We start from the raw sequence: 22,210 nt of genomic DNA, 5'->3' as shown, positions 1-22,210 counted from the left end.
CTAGAGCTGTAGTTCTTGGTGCCCACCCGCGCACTACCAGTTTTATACAATTCTTCTTCGTTCCCGCTAACCCCTGACCCTTCGGTCTTACCCTCAATGAACGTCCTCCAATTCCAACTCCAACTGCAGCACCAGCTCCAGCTTCAGTACTTACTATCACTCTAGACTCTCACACCTCACTCAAGGGATTCGGGAAACGAGAAAGTTTGCTCGAGCATTGCTCCGTTAAATTAAATTACGCTGTGTGGAATTGCCACGAAAATTTTTTTACGTCTGATGCCAGAGACTTTAACAAGCCAGGTCATCTAAACTTACTATTATTTTTGTTTATTTATTTTATATTGATACTATACTTATTTTATTCATTATAATTGAAAATTCATTTAAAAGATTTTTATTTTTAAACTGTTTTCCAAAGAGTTTAATAAGTAATCATGATTAAAACATTGAATTTACAAAACAATTATCCGATAATTATTTGTAAAAAATTTTATTTTGTACAAAATTCTTAATTACATTATTTAAATTAAAATTCGTCAGGGTGATTTCAAATTAATAACCTTTCTAAGGAACTTTGAATGGCCTCATTTGCCCCATAAAATCCATGTCGTCCCTACACGGGGAGAAAAGAATAGTAATTATTACCGTTCTACATAGTAACCAGATTAATTTCTTGTAAAATAGTAAATAATACTATGTAGAATAGGATTCCTTGCCATTTTTCTGGCAATGATTACTATGTTACATTGAAGCAAGTAAAATGGTGAAAATCGCTATCTAGCATGGGAATCAGGGCTATGTTGAATGGTACTCAGTCCCATGCTTGAATAGCTGTTATTACAGTTTAATAAATATATATAAGACAACTAAGCAAACAAACGAAGTACACGAATTGTTTATTGCTAAATATTCTAATTTTTCAAATTATTCTTTATCTTTCATCAAAAAATGATATGAGCAATATTTTAATTATGTCAATAGATTAATTTAATTTCTACATATTTTTAAAGTAACTTGAGTTATTTAATTTGTCATAACCTTATTTGATAATTATAAAATAAATAAAACATCGTTAATGTTGCTAGGTAACATTATAGTCATGTCCATTTACATAGTTCTCTCATCAATGTAGAATGGTAATTATTCCTATGCTAACATAACCAACATTGCCAAGTAGAATGGGGGGGGGATTACACTGTCCCATGAATCTCGACGCTAAAAAATCCTCATTACTATGTAACATCCGGGAATAGTCAGAATAGCTTCCTAGAAGTTCAAAACGTCAAGATTTCTTAGAAATTAGATTTTCGTAAATCGGATCGAAACCAATAACTTCTCGAATTTTAAAAAATTTCCAATTTTCTTAGCGGGAAGTTAAAAATCTGGGAGTCCATTCTGCCTCATCTATAATAATATTAATTTTTATAATATTTGACTCTATTCTATTATTTATGATCGAGAATCTTAACTCAAAAAATGTACTTATATATCTGCTCACTTACTATTATTACCTAGAACAACGAGCAACGACATCAACGTGACCCATTACTTCCTGATGGTAGCAACAGGCACAAGTATGTGCAACATACGATTATATGATAGCCATCGAAAGTACCATCCTGCACGAGACACCTTTTATTCAGCAAATACTCAAGCCTATTATTATCATCAACATTACATTTTTTGCAACCTATCCATTATTTGTATTAACAAACAAACATAATAATATAAAGAAAAAAAAAAAAAAGATAAAATAAAAACATATATGATGAGAGGAAATAAAAAAAAATAATAATAATTTTTTTGTTGACGTAATTTAATGAGTACGTAAATAAAAATTATTCTTTTAAAAATAGAACAAGTGTTAGGGTCACGTAAGCTGTACGTAGTGATACATAAGTCATGTGCAAAAGTAGTTGAGTTGAGATTATTACCAATTAGTTTTAAATTTAACAGCTTGTTAACATGCAATGACATGTGTATGATAGAAATCTGTGTTGGACATAAATATTAATAATTTAATTATTTTGTTTATTTTATTTGTTGCAGGCTGGTTTTTCGCGGCTTAAAGATTCTGAGTCTGAATAATTGTTATGTAAGTAAAGTTCAATTTTCATTTTTACGGTTTATTATTTAATTATACCTAAAGAATCTTTGACTATAGGTTAGGAGAGATAAGAAGTTTTTTGAGCTCGGAAACATTATTGTCTTTACATTTTATTTTATATTGCACTAAAAAACTTCAAGAAATCTAAATTATTTAATAAACAAGCGATTTTTAAATATTTATTTACGATTATTCTTGATGAAACAAGTATATTCGGATAAAAATAAATGTGAGTTATTTAGATAAAAAGTCAAATGAGTTTTGAATGAAATCAGAGTGTTAATATATATAAAATATCAGAGAAAAATGTTAATAATTATCGGAATAAAAAAAAAGCTGTTAATATAACACGTTTTTAAAACAGACTAAAAAGTATAAAATAATTTTTTGGAGGCTCATGAAGATTTAAAACTGCATATATAGATTCCGAAATTCTTACATATAGTCCTGAAAATTTATGATTGTAAATTTTTAAAAGCTGTGATAATGCTTGTAAGATTTAAAAGAAAAAACTTGCAGCGCATACAACAGATAATTAATGCATTAATAGTTCAACTAAAAATTTTATTGAACTGCAAATGATGTGAACCGATGTCTAAGTTTTCTCATTGATAGTTCCTCTCAACACTTCTTACAGTAATGTAGTGCATGCCCCCCCCCCACATTTTTCGTTTTAAATCTTACAAGTATTTTCATAGCTTTTAAAAAGTCACCAATACAAATTTTCAGGGCTATCTGTAAGAAGTTCGTGGTTTTAAATCTTCATGAGGCACGAAGAAATTATTTTCTACTTTTTAGTCCGTTATAAAAACGTGGTATGTTAAAATTTTTTTTTCATTTCGATAATTATTTTCTGCTTTTTAGTATTATGTGTGAAATTTCAAAATCGATTTTAAACATCTTGATAAGATAATGGCAGAGACATGCGACAAATTACAGGTTTATTTTAGTTTTTTTTTCACCTGATCATATCTGAAATAGAAAATCGTTATATCTAACTACCAATAATATAGCAAACTATTTAATTGTTTTTTTTTTTTTTTTCTAAACAAAATCAAGAAGCAAGCAAAAATCATTTTTTGTAAGATCTATACTTAAAAATATTGAAACAAATTAAAGCCAGATTCTTTTTAGTTCAAAATTTTAAATACATGACTCAATTCATGGTACTCAAGGTCATAGTTATCGCATTCTTTCCATCTTCTTCATTGCATCTTCATTACATGGCATTTTACCATTGAGCTTTGATACATACCTACATGAACAAATTGCTTAATTCTTTTTGTTTATCTGTCATCCAGTTGTGAGCTATATTCAAGAATATAACTCACCCATAAGTTAGTTTTAAATTGATTATAAAAGTTTATATCGAACAGACATATAAATGAATACGAATTTTTTTTATTACTTTTTTTCATTTTTGTGTTTTTTTTTTCTTCTTCTACTTCTTCTCCTTCTTTATTTTGTTTATTTATTTATTTATTTTCTTTCATTTTCTTGCATTATCATCTAATTCTGAGCCATGTTCCAAATTTCAAATTTCTAGCTCATCGGTAAGATAGTTTAAAATCAATCATCATCTAATCATCTAATAAGTGAACAAATAAAATAAATTAGTCGTCTAACAAAGAGATAAATAAAATAAATTATTCGTCCGATTAGTAGATAAATATTATATATTAGTCGCCCGATTAGCAGATGACTAGACACACCGTAAAATCAATTACAAAATTTCATCCGGACAGACATACATGAAAGCGAGTTAATAAAAACATAGTGCTCTCTTAAATTTGAAACAGTGAAAATAGTGACTATTCACTATTTACTAGTGAAAAGTATGTCAATAATTCAAATAGTGGTATACTTTTCACTAGCAATAAGTAACTATTCACTGCCAAATAGTGATTGTCACGTGATTTTCACTAATTCGTTTTTAGAGAGTGACGAGGGGATTTTTAAAATTTTTTTGTTGATAATATTATTTCAATTAAAGAACGAGTTGCATTACATGATATGGTGATTGATAGAAACCATGATGACAAAGAGTTAATATGATTTTAAAGACATTTTAGTACAATATATTATGATTATCCGAGAAAAATGACATTAAATGTTATTTTTAAAACTTTCTTTTGCGATATCGTTCGAACTGATTAACCAATTTTGATGCTCGATGTGGCAATTGGCGCGTTTTATTGAGTTCCAAAGTTGATAAAATTTTTGAAATGATTGGTTTAGTCGTTTCTAAGATATTTGCGAAAAACCGTTTTTGACCATTTTTTTCGTCAACGATATCTCTTGAACGAATTAACCAATTTAGATGGTTGCGGCGGCAATCGACGTGTTTCATTGAGTTCCAGAGCTGATGAGATTTTGAAATCAATCGATCAAGCCTTTTCTAAAAAATTTCAAAAAAGCTAAAAAAAAATTTTTTTTTGTATAAATTCTATATCTTAGAGTCTATTTGATCGATCGATCTAAAATTTTCAGAAAAGTTGACGGCCAACAAACTCTTCTGATTGCTGCAGGAACCATCTCAATCGGTTAATTGATTCGAAAGATATGAAGAGCTTACATCCATACACACACACACACACACACACACACACACTGAAATAGTCGGGCATCATTCTGAAAATGATTAGAATAGTTTTCTAGGACCTCATAACGTCGACATCTGATGAAAACTGATTTTCGAAAATCGGGGTGAAGACAATAACTTTCCAAAAATTTACAATTTTCTTAACGGGAAGTTAAAAATATTATTTGAATTTTTTTGTCAACGATTTCTTGAACAAGTTATCAGATGTTGATGGTTAATACACGGAGAGAAAAATATCGCCAGATTAAGTATACGTATCGCTATTCTGGCTATACGCTGTATAGTCATCTTAGTTAACGATACGCCGTATAGCCAATTCAGCTATACAGAGTATCCTCACAGTGGATCGTCAAAATGACGATCCGTATCCTTATTTTAGGCATTTTATGAATCGCTGACATGACTATTGCGCAAACTCTGTATTTAGGCATCCGGCAAGCGAGAACGATGATACGTATAGCCAATTTAGCTATACGGATCCTCACGCTGGCAATACAGATACTTATATCAACGAAACTACATATCGTTACAAAGGCTATTCGTCGTATTGTTAAATTAAATAAACGAATACTTAGCCTAACCCAAAAACGTATCTTTACTTTAACGATACTATAGATTATTAAATTAATATGAGAGTATTCCTAAATTAGGTATTCGAATCGTTATTCTGACGATACGTCAATTGAGGATACATTGGATAGTCATTCTGGCGATATTTTTTTCTCCGTGTACATTGTTCGCTGTGGTTTTTCAGAGTCTTAGAGCTGGTCAAATTTTAAACTTAATTCATCAAGTATGATCAAAGTTATTCGAAAAAAGATACCCAGGTCAAAAATAAAACTTGATTTAGACTTGGTTTACCAAGTCGAAATTTGGAGCCGTTTTTCACAAGACAAACTCGGCTTTTTTTACGGAGGTATGAAATACATTGGGTTTTCGCCTTGGTTTAGACTTAACTGGCTTACTTAGTCACGATTTAAGACGAAAAAGTCAAGATCAAGTCGAAATTGACTTGGTTTAGACTTTTTCGCCTTACATTTTAAGTCGAAAAAGTCTAAATCAAGTCGAAACTGACTTGATGTAGACTTATTCGACTCAAATTATAAGTCGAAAAAGTCAGAACTAAGGTGAAATAATTTTTATATATTAAGGCGGAAGTAAGGCGAAGAAATTACTTTTTTTCGACTTGGTTTAGCAAGTCAAAAGTAATGTGAATGACTATCGTGCTCAAAGTAAAGACGAATAAGTTGAAACTAAGATGAAAAAAGTTCAAAAAGTTGAAAAAAATTAAATTTAAGTCGAAAAAGTTGAGATCTTATCAAAAAATCGTCGGCAAATCGATAACTTCAAAAGAAAATAAGGCGAAGCGAGCCTGAATCAAGTTTTATTTTTGACCCGGGTACTTCTTCAAATATTTTATTTCTAGAATCACTCGGAAGGTACTGTGCCGATTGAGCTCAATTTTTCGCGGAAGTTTTGATAAGCTACTTCGAATGCCGTATCAAAGATACGAATCTGTTAATTGTTCAAGAAAATATAATTTTTACATACTACCTACATCTGCACATACATACACTCGGTCATTATCTTACATTAGCCAGAATAGATTTTTAGGACCTTACAACGTTGACATCTGTTGAAAACTTCATATTCTAACATCGGACTGAAACTAATACTTTGACTTCTTTTTTAATAGCGGGAATTTTTTTTACTTTTCTTAGCGGGAAGTTTAAAAAATGATTAACAAGCCAACTAGATTCAGAGCATCCACAGTAAAAATTTTCAAAAATTACTAATTCCAGTCTTTTTTTTAAAATAGGATTTTCATCCACAACGTGTGCTTACAGCAACATAAAAAATTTACAAACCGTATTTCAGCAACCAATTCCATTCCGCCTTCTACCCAACATCATTTCAAATTAAAAAGTGAATGAAAAACTAAAATATTTGTGGTGATTGGTTTTCCTTCCAAACCATAGCATTCGTAGCTCAATAATTTTTACTCTCAAAAATAAACCAACTCAATTCTTATCAATGTTTTTTCATCGTCAACACCCGAATATTTTATTTACACAGCACAAAACAAACAAAAATCCATGAATAATAATATTGATCATTAAAATACGTAATTTATGAATAAACTTTAAAGCTCGTTTTGTACTGTGTGTTACCTGATCAATAAATAAAATTAAAAAATATACAACTTTTTGTATTCTCGAAAATTGAACAGCATGAGTATGCCCTCTAGGTTAAATATATTTAATAAATATATGTGTATTCAGTATACATTATACATAATACATATAAATGGTATCGATCATTCGAGTTTTCCCAGTTGGGGTAACCCCACGGATAATTACAATTTATGGTTTGGGAAACGTGTACAAGTATGTTTGTACTTTGGAAACTTGTGGGTAAAAGCACTCTTCTATAATTTACCTGGCTATAAATTATTCATGTACACATAAAATGTAATTAATTAATTATGTTCGAATTATGCGATACGTCAATAAATAATAATTTGTTTTAGTAGCGGTAATAGTAGCGGCAGTGGTTGCTATGAATGATGAAATAGATTCCGTAAAAACGTAATTACTGGAATAAACAATTCTGTATGATGTATATATATATACATAGAGCTAATTAACTTGGCGGATTTCGCGTGTCTCTTGTGAGTCTGGTGGTATCCAAATCAGTTGAGACTCATAACTAAAAGTACAACCACAATACCACGACACAAATTGGTACGGTGACGGTTTTATTTTCTCTCTTACTATGGTTACAATCCAATTATTAACTTGTTTGTATAGTTATACATGTACATGTGTACTGTGTGTTCTGTGAATCATTCAGGACGCCACCCTTTTCCTGAAACGACATGGAAATAATGTGTGCTCAAAAAACTTTTTTTTTTTTTTGTTGCATAGGAAACACGCAGTCGACACTTTATTCACTGTGTCCACTCGAATTTACCGCTATCATTTTGTTGTTCAAGTGAAAATTGAGAAATAAAGTATTTTTAGAAAATGTAAAATGGAAAATCCAACAGTGCACTCCTCAATTGCTCCTGATAATTATTAATATTTTATTTTTTTAATATTACTTTGATTATATAATTATTTGAATCTTTTTAACTTCCCGCTAAGAAAATTTAAAATTTAAAAAAAAAAGTTCGAGTGTATGTATGTAGATATTCCTTAACTTTTGAACGGATGAATTGATTTGGCTTTTTGAGGTTGCGTTTGAAGCGGCTCATTAATTCTAAAAATTTGTGAGAAATTGAGCTTAATAGGTACCGTATATTCGGAGATAGTCTAAAAAGGAAATTTTTTGAAAAATGTTTTTTTTGGATAACTTTTAGTGTACTTGATGGATTGATTTCGAAATCTAATCAGCTCTAAAGCTGTATAAGCCGCGGCGGGTGCCGCCTCAACCACCAAAATCAAATTAATTGTTCAAGAGATCATTGTCGAAAAATTAAAAAAATGTTTGTTTTCGTAATAAACCCAAAAATCGCAAAACTTATTGATTCTAGAACGCTTTAACGTGAAAGGCTAAAAAAATGCGTTGAATGCCGCTTCAAACATCAAAATCAGTAGGTTAGTTCGAAGGATATCCACGATGAAAAATTTAAAAAATAACAATTTACTCCGTTTTTTTCGGATAACGCATATTGTAATTCCTCATATGTTTCGAAACTCATAAAGGCCCCCTGACTTTATAGTGTTTGTTGATTACTACATGAATTATTGCAATCGGTTCGTTAGTTTAAATAATATCATCAAAATTTTTGAAAAAACACTATTTCTGACTTTTTTTCTCTGGATGTTTCATAAATTAATTCGCTGGTTTAATTTAAAGTTCACGTGACTCTTTCTGTCGATCATTTATTTAAATTTCTGTTCAAAAAGATTCAATTTATCAAGCATAATCGCGGGCAAAACTTAAAAAAAAAATTATTGATTACTTTCAATTTCTTGAATTTTCGGAGGTTAATACGAAATGTCACTTTTTTCCAGCTCGAAGGCCTCGAAAATACCAATCCATTTAAAGGTATTCTTGAACTTAAAGAGCTCGAACATGTATTGACATCGACAATGTTTTCGAGCTCAAGAAGTTCGAAAACAGTGAGAAGTTTTAAGGCTAATAACCCACACGGTCAACCAATTTTCAGATTTTTTATATACAAATGGACGGAAAAATAATGATTGGAATGCAGGGTTGGAATAATTTTTTTGTTTTGTTAGTATTGAAAATAAAATAACTGTTCATTTAAAATGAGAGTATTTTTGGAAAAGTTGAGGATTTGTTTTAAGGAATCAATAAGTTCAAGTCAAAAAGTCTCAAAAGACTAGTAAATATTGCGAGTGTTTGATGGAAACATGATTTAATTTTTTACAATTGCAGTTATAACTCAGATCAGATTGAAAAATATTTTAATTTCAATAATTTCTAAATAACAGCTATTCAAAATCTTTTAAAATTTATAACTGCTAAAAAATGCATCAATTGCTTGAATGGTTATAACTTGTGAATGATTTTTAAAAATTTCTTACAGCTTCCATAGTTATAGGAAATTGCATTTTTTTATCTAATGATTCTGTATCATAGTCCATCTTATGTTTTTCGAAAGATATTTCTTATCAAAATTAAAATCACTAATGAACTTTAAATAATTAAAATTTTTTTAAATAAACATTGAAATTTTTTTTAGAAAAATTACATTGGAAATTATTAAAATAATTATTCTTAGTCACGTTCAAATGATAAGTTTTTATTTTCAAAAAATACTGAGATAATTAATAATAGCTAGAAAATAAAACTTTGTACATAACAAAATCGTAAAAATTTTCATATAATTATTATATTTCAAAGAAAAATGTTTTATAAAGGAGAGGATATTTTAACATTTGTGACCACTGGAGAGATAATATGTCAAATAGATTTGAATAAATTGTTTTATTCTGCAATGTTATGTAAGATACTTTTAATTTAGTGTTACGATAACGAAACCTTCGTATTTTTAATGTATACATTTATATAATAGGGAAGAAATAAATGGTACAGTGGCCGCAAATGATACTTGTACCCGTTGATGTCTAACTGTTCGCTTGAAATCTTCATTACAATTTTTCACGGTTTCTTTTTTTCACATAATTATTTATTAATTGTTCCATTGATCTGCACTTCCATGAGAAAATATTAATAACCCGCCAATGCAACAAATCATCAGAAAAATAATAATCAAGTATCTTGAAAAAAAAATATACTTTCAGTTTTAAAATGCTTGGACTTTTTTTTATTGAGATCGGTACACTGTAAATAATTCGCGGAGTGAATGCGGAGTGAGTGAATTTTTAATTATTCACTCCCCTCGGAGTGAAATTCACTCCGCAGGGAAGTTTTCGCGGAGAAGATAATTTTTTATTAATTTAATCCCTCCGGAGTGAAATTCACTCCGGAGAGGAGTTTTGAAAATATTATTAATAAAATATAACTCCACATAATAAAATCGAAGTAAAAATTCGCGTATTACATTATTGATCAGCTGATATGCACACACATACGCACATACATATTTAGGCACACACGCGCACTCGCACACACACGCACGCACACATTTGCACACACACACACGCCCAAATTTGCACACACGCACATATTTGCACACACGTACACGCAAACACACACTCGCACACACACACACACGTTGTTTAGCAGTTTCATATAAATTAATATAAATTTATTTAAGTATTAAAACTCCGGACCGGAGTGAATTGGGAGTGAAATAAAATTCGCGTCACTCCGAGATCACCTCGCTAAAAAAAAACTCCCAATTCACTCCGCATGCGGAGTGATTTTTTTTTAAATCTCCGGAACTCCGAGTGGCGAAGTGAATTCGGATTTAATTTCAATCCGAATTCTCTCCGGATTCACTCCGGATTTTTTACAGTGTAATATTATCAAATTATAATTCAAATCAACAACTAATGCAGTAGATTCATAAAGATCAAAACCCGAACGAATGAATAAACCTGAAATTTGAAAATCCGTCCCAGCTATTAAGATTATTGACCTTTAAAAAAATTAACATCAAATTTTTTATCAACCCCAAATATTCGAATACAATGAAAACATTTTAAAATTGAAACCCATTTTTCGCGGAAAAAATTTTCGAAGATTTGAAAAGTTTTAAGGTAATTTGTAAAATAAACTGTCAACAGAAATTTTGTCGTTTTACTCAAGTAATAAGTTCGTCCTATTTTGTTTTGTTAATATTTAAAAAAATACTAATTCAATTTATTTGATACTGGTTTTTATTTATTTTCTATTAGTTTTTATTGCCCAGTAAATCAATAATAAAAAAAAATACTAAATGTAACGATGATTAATCCTCGAAATATTCTAACCAGTTGTTCAATCCCAATATCACGGATATATAATTGTTAAGCAATTAATTTATAAATTTTTTTTTAGTACGTATTTTTATTTCAATTCTTCACGGCACGTAACAAATATTTTTTTTTTTTCCACAAATTTTTTCCGCATTTGGCACGCCAACGAATATCGTCAATCAATATGAATAACCCATTCAATTTAATACTGCTCGTACTAAAATGAGACCGAGGTAATCGCGATATTCACGACAAATTGAAAATATAATAAACGAATTTTAATGTGATCCCTACATTTTATAAAATGTTACTTTATAATATTGAAAAATAATTCTTTTCATTTACACGCCAATTTCATTCATTTTAACTCCGAGTCAATAAATTATTTTTCATACTCATAATGATAATAATTATTAATTATTTATTCTAATAATAATAAAATTTTAGATTTTTTATTTATTATTATTATTATTATTAAGATTTTAATTGAAATATAATATTACAGTTTATTGGATATCAAATATTTTGATTTAATTTCTATGGTTCAATAAATTTGAATATACTTTAATTTACACACATGTATCTATATATTCATTGATGATTTATTGTGAATAAAAATTCAATCGACACTCGACTAACTATTTAAAAATCGTCACGCCAAGCGTTATATATTTAGATATATATATAAATAAAAAAATGTTATTTCAAGTGTTGATCGATTTTACATTCATGTCTACGCATATTTATAGATATATGTACATGAATGAAATATTATTATATTTTTATCTATGCAATATATTATATATAAGGTATCGAATCGATTAATGTCATCACATAGGTCTGTGATGTTTAAAAAGTTGTTATGGGCACACAACAAGTTGCCGCGTATTTGCAAGAATGCCGAGAGGAGATTGTCGCGTGTTTGCGATAAGATTGAAATTTCCTGTAAAACGTGACGCGTTGTCGTTTTACTGTGTGTTGCATATATTTATGTGCATATATTTATGTGTTGTCGGTTGAATTTCACCGATTGCCGCTTGTTGTCGTTGCGTGCCAACCAGTTGACATAACGCGATAGATTTTTGCAGGCCCACTTTGTCGTATTTGCGTGTTTATCATATTTTGTTTTTATTATTGAATCTCACTTCCTGCTTATTAATTATTAATTATACATCTTATAATTATTATTTGTACTTATCTTATTTATTTTAAATGACGATTTTTTTTTTTAAAGCTGACTCGTTGGCTTACGGTATCGGTGAGTTTCTAAGATAAATAAATATTGTGGGTGTTCATTGGAAAGATAATATCATTCTCTACAACTCCGTATCATTTAAAAATACTGTCAGTTGAACAACTTTAACGTTAGACTCATAGGAGATTGAAAAAGAACTTAATGTTAAAATAATTTAAAAATTTTCTACGGCTGTGAGTTTTAACTTTGAGACAATTAAATTTTTGAAATTTTCATTGAGACTAAAGTCGTAAGTAATTTAATTTTCTTTACAATCATTACAAATAACGCATATTTTATTGCAACTATGTACTGAGAGAAAATTGCATAGTTGTGGTAACTAAAAAGAGATGAGTATGATAAAATAGTAATTTTAACTAATATTTATAGTTTCTTGTACTATATCATAGTGCCCGAACCGATTTGAAAGTAGTAATATCAACTCAGCATTGCTCACATTTTTTTTTTGTTATGGTAACTGTTTAATATTATTTCTCAGAACTTATACTTCGGCAATAATAATAGCAATACTTTTTTAGTTCACTCCTACAAAGAAAGAATGTACCAGTGACTCTTGTAGTTTGTTTATCATCCAATAGTTTCTGTAACTACTTTGAATAGTCAACGCAACTATTCTGATAATGTAGTCACCGTTTTTCACTACGCATAAATAGTTTCTCCAACTACTAATAGGTAGATCAATTGAACTGTGATACGTTACTTTAATTAACATTAAAATGGTGATTAATAAAACCATTATTAAATAATTCGCCTAATGTATTAACGATTGTCAAAAGTTTGAAGACAAACGTGTAGTTAAGAATACTAACATAAAATTATTATATTGCAATATACAGGATTAAGCGATCATAATTTTCACTTATTTAAGAAAATTTCTGTGTTTTTTGACCTCTTCAAGTTTGTCCCGGCGAAATAGTAATTTAATTAGAAAAAAAAATAAATATTATTAGATTTTATTCTCCGTGCTGAATATGTCGTATCAAAATTAGTTATTTACATTAGACATATTGTCACTTGTAAAAGTTATTAAAAAAAATTATCGTGTACAAAATAAATTGTATATTTTATCAACACCAAACTATTTTAAGAATATTTCTAGGATATATTGTCAATATTTTATAATATGCCAATGTCAAAAAGGTGGCAAAAAGAATTTACAAATATTTCCTCGAAAGTATTGTTAAAAAACAAATTTTAAATAATTAAAAAAAAAATATGTTACAAACATTCTCTAAATTTTTTTCTAATTATTTTGAATATTTTATTTAGAAATATTTCTAAGAAACATTTAAAAAATTTTTTTTCATGAATATTGACGTAGTTTAAAAATTTTCCCATTCGGAAATATTTGTAAAATATTTTAAAACTAATAGGATATAAAAATTCATTATGAGAATAAAGCATTAGAAGCACAGTCGAACTGTAATTTTATATAGTTCCGTAGCGTAGCGGAATTATCGTTCGTCTCTCGCACGTGCAGTGTGTTAGGTGTTAGGTTCGAATCCTCCGTAGGGTAGTGGCGAAATCCAATTCTCAAAGAGAAAAGCGAACATGTAGGTGTGTTATTAATATGTTAATGCAGTATAAACATTGTTACCCTTGTACTTCATTTGAATTAAGAATTTAAAAAAAAAATTAATTTTTTGAATGTATCATTGTTGAAATAATTAAAGGCGTTAAACTATATAGTAACTGAAACTATAAATTCTTAATAGTGATTACTATTTTTATATTGGGATGATAATTATATCAAATTAGGCTTTCTAACCATAGAAGTATGGTTGTCATAACAATTTTCTTCTGGACATGCTGAATAAGAAACTGTTAAATTTACCACTAAAAAGTCACCTTGACGACACTTTTCTGTTACTGTTAACTAATATCATATCAGTTAACGAAACTGCAGTTAGTAGTGGAGGTCTCATTCAACTATGTTTTTTATAGTTTTGAAAACCATTTTTTTCTCTCAGTGTGTTATGTGTCACTAGTAATAAAAATTAGACTGGATAAAGAAATTTTTATAATAAATGAAGAATATTGTTGTAATGTTTAAACCATTCATTTGATAATATTTCTTCAACCCATTATCTACTCAGTGTTAGATTTTTCGAACACAGTGGTATTTTTTTGTAATCATAATTATTAATTTATCAAAAGTAACTTCCACTAACATTGTAATTTCGAATTTTGTCTAATTGAAAGTCTAAACTTAGTAAAATAAGCCAATGGAAATTGTTTTTGATAAAGTAATATTTATAGTAACGAAAAAAAAAATGTCAAAATGAATATTTGAACAATGAAGCTTTGAGTAGATAATAAATTAAGTAACCAAAATTGTTGAAAACTGAAAACTTCCTTTCCAACGGTTATACACGCAAAGAAAATAATGATGACCGTTCTTAATACGTTCATGAAACGTCATTCCTTACTGTAATAGTGATGATTACTTATGCAATTATGAAATGTACATCCATCATTTCTGGAAAAAGTTCCCATAACTATGGCAACAATATTTGTTATTGTGGTAACAGTTCCTATGTCGTCTGGTTATTCGATTATGGTAATGACTATCATGCACTTAGGAATGGTTGACATAGGAAAATAGAAATAGATCTTATAACTACATACATACAACTTTTTTTTCATAAAAAAGGATTAGAGGGTCTTGTAGGGAAATTATTGAAGTTTTTAAAGCCGCCCTTCAATTGACTGTGCGATCATTGGTAGCTGAAATATCGATGATCAAAGCTAAAAGGATCCTTTTTTGTTTGAAGGCTGATACCTCTGCGACAAATTGTCGTACAAGGCTCATAAAAAGAAAATTGTAGCTGAATAAGTGTGCTTACTGACCTATGCATTGGTTTAGCTGAAAAAAATTTCCTCAGCCCGTAGACCCTCTGAAAAAAATAAGAAAAATTTGGAAAATTTTAGTCTCTCGCTATTTCCCATGATTGCGCGATAACGTAGCTTATAAAAAGATTTGATCAAAAGATCTCGAAACTAAAGACTTGGAGCTTTAAATTAATTTTTTCAAAATCTCAATACGATTATTTTTCACGAAGATACAACATTCCAAAAAGCCCAAAAATATTTCTAAAATTTTTCTGTTCTTTCAATTTTTTGTACTAGAAGGCTTTTGCGTGCTGATACACGCCCATTATTTTTTACCTTTTATAATGTTTTGATAACTACTACCTTCCATGCTCCCTTTATGAAAAAGCTATTAAAAATATTCATCATGGATGCCTATTGTCCCTATAAGCTTCTAACATAACCAACCATCCCCACAGCAACCGTTGCCGTACAACAGTCTCCATAGCAACCGTTGCTACATCAACTGTTTTTCCATAGCAACCGTTGCTATGTCAACAGTCTCCATAGTAACCGTTGCCATGACGACTATAAGCGGTTACATAATACCAACTTTTTTAGGATAGATTAGTGTAGATAGAAATAATTAACATAACTTATATGGGTAGTATTCTTTATAATCAATATTTAAAAAAAAATATTCCTCTACGATATGGGAACTTTCAATGAAATATATATATTTTCGATTCATTTTTGTAAGATATAGCTTATTAAAGATAACCATAGAGTGCGCGCATGCGAGCCTTTTTATATATTTATTTGAAAGTATAAATACATATATTTTGGTGTAGATGGTGTCTATTTTTCTGTTGTATTTAACCAATAATATGTGGAGTTATTGTCACTATATGCATTTTTCATGTACTTTTTATTAGAGGATAAAAAGTATATTTATAAATTTTGATTAGAAAATAGCTAAAGTTATTATTTCAAGTCGCGTTTAAATGAAATGAGTTTATCTAAAAATATCTTGAGAATAAACTCGTAAAAGGATTGAACAGAGTGAAAAAAGAATGCCACAATAAGTAACTCAAAACGTCTTTAGATTTTATATAATCTCTTTACTTCTCTTTTGTACATATCTTTGGCAGCATTTTCTCGGATTCAAGAGTCTTAAAATCCTTTTATCGCCGTTTCACGAAATCTGAAAGCTCTTAAATAAATGAAAACCTAATTTCCGAACAAACCACAAAAATAAATTAACAATTATTTATATTAAATATAAAAACGTTAGAATATAGCTTCCAATAGGTATGAATATCAATACTCGAGTTAAAATATTATTTATAACGTACCCAATTTTCACTAATACACATATGTTAAATGTCATTAAAGTTCGTTCAGTTGTTGAATAAATACTGGAATAGTTTATGAGTAAAATTTGTTTTCTCAAGTGCTTACCCCAATTCGAGTTGATTCAAATTCAATTTCATTGCTAATTTTCACTCAGACATTTTCTATCCAATTTTAATAAAATCAAATAAATAAAAGTTCGTCATTCACTGATCTACTGAAACAATAAAACTCGATTACTATTTAAGGAATAAAAAAGTAAATTATTAATAAAGTTTTGACTTAAAATTAAAATTCATTTTCCTATAGAGAGCACTAACATATTCATTTGATTCTCTCAGAGTATATCTAGTTGATTTGCATGAGCTTCAAGTGAAAGCCGATGGAATCCAGATGTAGGTTTTCCCATTGAAAAGTTAATTTCCTCAAAATGGGACTTGTACATCAAACTCTCGCGAACATCTCTTACTATAACGTCCGTCACAACCCTCATCACTTTCCTTGGAAAATGGAGACGGGGTGTTAATCTCGCTGATTTCTCAATCAATATATAGTCGCGGTGTAACAAACTTTATGTTAAGCTCTGAAGCTCTAGTTTAACACTTTGTAGTTCGCAGGAATTCACTCGTTAGTTGGATTTATTTATTTACAATTCAATTTAATTATAAAAAGTCGTTGAATGACAACATGCACGCGAAAACAGAACATGATTATAAAATAATATCATTAATGATGTTAAAATAGTAAACGCGTTTGATTTGTGACAAGTTTAAAACCACAGTGATTCCAATTCTGTATCAGTTTTCATGTATGCTCAAATTAAGCGCTGATTGTAACCAATCGCAACTAAGTTATACGCTGAACTTTTCATTTTCGAATTAATAAATTTTACATATTTCAAGAATAATTAAAAAGTTGAGATCCTAATCAAAAACGGTTGCACTAAATCAGATATTTTCCATTCTGCTCTTTTTTATAAGCGAAAAAAACAAAAACACTGAAAAAAAGATTTATTCCCAGTTCAGGCTATAGATATATCTACATTTTTCTCAATTTATCTACACTGTAAAAAGAGAGGTGTTAAAAATGGACTCATTTTAACTCCGCCCGGTGTTAAAATGAAATTACACCGGTGTAGGAGGAGTAATTCACCGGTGTTAAAAATACCGGTGTTAAATTGCGGTAAACCGGTGTAAGAGCGGAGTAAAATCGGTGTAAAAGCGGGGTAACCGGTGTAAAAGCGGAGTAATACCGGTTTAAAAGCAGGGTAAACTGCGTCCGCTTGGAGCATTAACTTTAAAGATTATCAAACACAAAAAATGTCAGTTCTTTATGAAAATTAATAAAAAATATCATTTATTAACAGGTATAGTGATCGAGTAAGTAAAAATATTCACAAAGCAAAATATTTCAACACCGGTAAAGAATATCTACACCGGCGGCGGCGTTATTTTAACACCGGTATAGAATATTTACACCGGCAGCGGTGTTATTTTAACACCGGTGAATTTTTTTTAACACCGATACAGAATATTTACACCGGTGGCGGCGTTATTTTTACACCGCTTTCGGTGTTGAAATTTAACACCTACACCGCTTGGACTTACCCCCGTTATTTTTTACAGTGTATAAATTGTCTTATTGAGAAGGTTTGCATGTTTAAGTTTCCACTATATTTAAAACTTTTTTTTTCTACTTTCTCCACAAAACTAAAAAAAAAGCATCATTTGTAAATTAATCTAAATCAAAATTTTGATTATTATTTTAATTTAATAACCATGTTATTTGATTTGAAAAAATAAATTTTATTCCCTTGTCAAAATTAATACCAATAATTTGAAAATTCGTCTTTTATATATATATTTAAAAGACATCTCAAAATTACAAGGCATTTTCACTTACAATTAATTAATACTTTATCTTTCATAAATTTATATTAAAGAATTCCTCATTCAATACAAATAAGATATTTGGATATTTCCGGAATTTAATATTGTAAATTCAACTATCCTATTATTATAAAGAAAATAATCCATAAAATAGATCTTAAAAAAAGAACTTTATCGAAATAAAAGTGATAATTTCTTTATCGTCAGACTTGAATATTAAAATAATTGTTGTCTCGGCAATAAAATTGTGCATTTTAATTGCGATTTGGTGTGAGCATGAGTGTGAAAAATTCATATGGAAATGAGCAAACATTGTACGAGACTTGATGATGTAGGATGACGATGAGATTGTGAGGCGGTGGTTTATGAGTGGTATGAAGTAGTCTATAGGTGGCATGAGTATTTGTGTATGAGTATATGTATGATATGAATTTATGCCAAGTTGCTTACGGTAGGAGTAGACGAACCTGATAGACCAACATTTGTTAGTGACTACTATACGCTGCTTCATTTTCTGACGCGCCTTCAGAGTAATTGCTCTCTCTCACGAATCGTTACACTTTTTTATACTTTTCTATTATTTTTTCAACATATCTTTTATATTTAAATTGAAAATAATGGACACTCATATGTAAAAATTTATTGATATCTTCAATTGATTATTACATTAATTGATTATTATTGCCAATATCTTGTTGAATATGTAAGGTATGTGCATGTTATGTAGTTATTGGAAAGAAAGTTTAATTTCCTATAAGTTTAGTCTCAGTACAAAATATTCCAAAATCAATTGTTTGACAGTTAGCGTACTTCAAAAACTAGATGACTTTACTTTTCAAAGATCTGATCTGTATCTTTTTTAAGTCTTTAAAAGGGCGTATCTACTAAATTATTTATCTAATGATTATTATCAATGAAAAAAAAATTGTGAAAAATCAAATGACCTTTCCAACAATCTATTACAATGCCTGAATAACTTAATTTTTTGTAAAGATATTACTGATAAAAATTATAAAAATAAAAATTTTATTATTTAGTTAAATTTTTATTTGTACTATCTCATACAATATATGAGAAAAATATATGTTGTTTGTGGTCTTTGTAAAGAGAATTTATTCACTTACAATTTTGGTCTCTATTTAAAATTTCGTAAAGTCAATTGCTGCAAAATTACAGTAGTGAAAAATTTTAAAATTATTTTAACAACGTTTTTTTTTAAGACTTAACATTACTAACTTTTAAAGCTATTCAATCACTTTTTAATGATATCAAAGTTGTAGAAAATCGAATAATATACTATTGAGAGCGAACATAAACTTTACAGTAAGAAAGGAATATTATCTATTGAGAAATGCGTATCGAAGATATTGATAAATATTTCTGATATGGATTTTATTAAAACAAAACTTTGATAAGACGGTGCTTGATTGTGTCGTTTTCGATTAAAAGCTAATTAACAATAAAAAATTGTTTCGAAATAGATACAAGTTTTAATTAACGTCGGTAGACTGTATTACTTGGTCATCAAAATAAGTATATCACATATGTAGAATCACGTTGCGGTTATTAAAATTTAGTCAGTAAATATAATATTAACTTTTTTTTTTAGTTAATTCACTAAAAATAAATTTGTGAAATTAAAAGGCAAATTGTGAATTCATAGTGCAAATCGTACGACTTTCTAAAATTAGTAATGCATCATTTATTGTAAAATAATGAATATTCAATAATTCTCACTTATTCACTTTTAGAGACTATATATATTTAAGACAAATTGACTAGATACTCTCTTAACATGAAATAGTGTATTATCACCAAGTCACAGTGCATATAATCACTAATAAGTTTAAATTTTATCACTGGTTGAATTATTAAGAGTCATTGATTGTTTCTGTGTAATAGTAACCTAGTAAATCAGTTAAATTTACTGTTTGCTTTATTGAAAAAAACTGTTGATCAGATCAATAGAATTGACCGGTAATATTAATAAAAAATCCACTGTAGATATTGTTCAAATATGTTGGTGATTTTTTTTTATTTTTGCTGTGTGGTGACGACGGAACTTAAAAGACACTGAGCAACCACTTAATCCACTACACCGTTAAACCATAAAGGCAATGGTATGTCATTTCGTCATAGATAGGAGTAATAATTGTTCTTGTCAATTAATTATCATTTAACCGATAAACTAATTCTTACATAGAGAAAAAAATATCGCCAGAATGACTATCCAATGTATCCTCAAATGACGTATCGTCAGAATAACGATTCATATACCTAATTTAGGAATACTCTCATATTAATTTAATAATCTATAGTATTGTTAAAGTAAAGATACGTTTTTAGGTTAGGTTAAGTATTCGTTTATTTAATTTAACAATAAGACGAATAGCCTTTGTAACGATATGTAGTTTCGTTGATATAAGTGTCTGTATTGCCAGCGTGAGGATCCGTATAGCTAAATTGGCTATACGTATCATCGTTCTCGGTTGCCGGATGCCTAAATACAGAGTTTGCGCAATAGTCATGTCAGCGATTCATAAAATGCCTAAAATAAGGATACGGATCGTCATTTCGACGATCCACTGTGTATGTGAGGATACTCTGTATAGCTGAATTGGCTATACGGCGTATCGTTAAGTAAGATGACTATACAGCGTATAGCCAGAATAGCGATAAGTATACTTAATCTGGCGATATTTTTCTCTCCGTGTAAATGAAATTATAATACTTTTCATGTCAACTGCATTAAAACTCTCAACTTCAATGCAAGTAATGTGAAAAATTGCATACGCGTGGCACGGGATGAAACAAGATTTGGGACTGCGGCCGATGTCAGCCCTCGCATTTGGCTGAGGCAGTCAACTTCACGCTCGCCTGAAATCGTCGTCTTTCATCCCTTGCCACGCAATATACGCTCCAAAAATTTCACGATATTTTTTACGTGAAAAATTTATAAAAAAATTACTATAGTAATATAATAGCACAAATACAGTATAGAATTATAGTTTAAATTACCGATGGTGTAAAAATTAAAATTACTAAAACAAATAGTATAATTCTCAAGAATATCGAGTTGACTCATTGTTACCTAAAATTTTTGGCTAATTTTTACTAAAAAATTTTCTGGGTGTAGTAAATAATATATACATACTTTTGTTCTTCACTGCGACTTCATCCAAGTTTACCTAAGCTTGATGTTATCCATTAAGTTGATGTAAGTTCAATGTAAGCTTCATAAGTTAACATAAGTTTAATGTAAATTCAATATTTTCACTCGAGATAGAAATGACGAAATGAGTCACTGGCTGAATCAGTGAAAATTTTTCTCATTCATTTTAGAATGAAATAACTTATGTTACCTTTATACTATTGGCTACTTCATAATAGACAAAATTTATTATAATTGACTGACTTGTTAAGCATGACGAAGTTATTTTTATTTGTTAACAAATTACGATATTCTTTTTTATTTATTCTTTTATAATTTTCTGAAAAAAAAAAACTTGAATAAATCATAAGATAAATAATCAATTTACTGAATAAATGAATAAATAAAAGAAACTAACCCACATAAATTTCCAAAAAATAATAGTTCAATTTTTCATGTAATAAACCATAAAATAAATCGAGCATTAGACAGGAAATCCTCGATTACACCGGCTCTTACACATTTAACTTCTTTCCGTTTTTCTCACTCGTTGCTCGATCATAGAGAAAAAAAGTACAGTAAGTTAAGTAAAGCGCCGGCTTTTCCACTTGGACTTGTTTAATGTTATAGCCCAGTGAGTCTCGAAC

The 22,210-nt window shown here is 29.2% G+C and overlaps 1 protein-coding gene across 5 annotated transcripts in view; it reads left to right on the top strand.

Moving 5' to 3' along the window:
• The window catches only part of LOC130675058 (putative polypeptide N-acetylgalactosaminyltransferase 9), a 207,098-nt gene that overhangs the window by 111,322 nt on the left and 73,566 nt on the right, over positions 1–22,210 (top strand). For 4 of the 5 annotated variants that reach the window (XM_057480520.1, XM_057480516.1, XM_057480518.1 and 1 more), the window contains one exon: positions 2,050–2,095. The gene's annotated coding sequence lies outside the window, so the exon portion shown is untranslated. Of the gene's footprint in view, positions 1–2,049; positions 2,096–12,475; positions 12,589–22,210 lie in introns of those variants that run through there. The other variant, XM_057480519.1, reaches the window with a different exon arrangement.

This window comes from Microplitis mediator, chromosome 9, assembly GCF_029852145.1.
Source record: "Microplitis mediator isolate UGA2020A chromosome 9, iyMicMedi2.1, whole genome shotgun sequence".
Classification (NCBI taxonomy): domain Eukaryota; kingdom Metazoa; phylum Arthropoda; class Insecta; order Hymenoptera; family Braconidae; genus Microplitis; species Microplitis mediator.
The sequence above is the reverse complement of the archived record's forward strand: the minus strand, read 5'-3'. Positions and strand labels throughout refer to the sequence as shown.